Raw genomic sequence first — 1,062 nt, 5'->3', positions numbered from 1 at the left:
ATAATATTAAATTTTTTTATATATAATATTAAAAAAATATAAGTTACAAAATTTTATAAATTAAAATAACTAAAAACTGCACTATGTATTGGATATTTGAATTATTGTTGATTTTGTTAACAAATAGCCCATTCTAATAATTAATAAAAATGGTTCTATTATACTAGCCCAAGCCCATACTATTAATTAAAGTAATCCTAGTACATTTTTCAAATATTTGTTTCAAACCATTTTTTCTCTCTCTTTTAGTGGTTCCCAAACTTTTGGTCTTCTATTCTTTTCATTCTAATTTTCCTTCCATACTAAAACAAGACATATGAAGAAAAACCATTGAAGAGAAGTGAACAGTAAAATATTAACCATTGAATGCACAACAAAGATTCAAAGAGGTATATTTCAATTTTTTTTAAATTAATAACAATGTCAAGTATTATTTATATTATTTATTTAAAATAATTAATTTATTTTTTTTATAATAGACAGTGTTCAAAGATTGAAGTGAGGACAAAACTCAATAGAATTATTTTTTGGTGAGACTTAGAACAAAAAAATAATCAGGTAAATCAATAACTTTATTTTTGGTTATTATATATTTGTGTTTCTAAAATTATTTGTTATTGCTCAATAGGTTTAATATTTTTTTTAAGAAAATAATATATATGCAATTATTTTTGTTTTTTTTTTTTGTTAGATAGTTCAAGTTAAGTTAAAAATGTCAAAGATGAAAACAATTCACTCATTTTTCAAGAGAAAAGAGAGAATATATGATGAACAAAATTCAGCTTCAGATTCTTTGAGTAATGTTCAAAATATTATTGAACAACCTGTGACACAACTTGTTGAGCAAGATATTCAACCCCCTGCTTCCAAAATAACAAGGACTGAAATAGATCAAGTTAATATTGATACATTGATGCGTGATCCCGGAAAGCGTCCGCAAATTTGGTTTCAAGTTATTCAGTGTTTGCAACATATGCAATCTTGTAAAGAATTTCTATTCTTTAGATTTTTTTGAGCAAGAAAAGATTCAATTGGATTATGAGTTACAACATTATGAACTTG

The sequence above is a fragment of the Arachis hypogaea genome, chromosome 13, assembly GCF_003086295.3.
Source record: "Arachis hypogaea cultivar Tifrunner chromosome 13, arahy.Tifrunner.gnm2.J5K5, whole genome shotgun sequence".
Lineage (NCBI taxonomy): Eukaryota > Viridiplantae > Streptophyta > Magnoliopsida > Fabales > Fabaceae > Arachis > Arachis hypogaea.
This window is presented reverse-complemented; position numbering follows the sequence as displayed.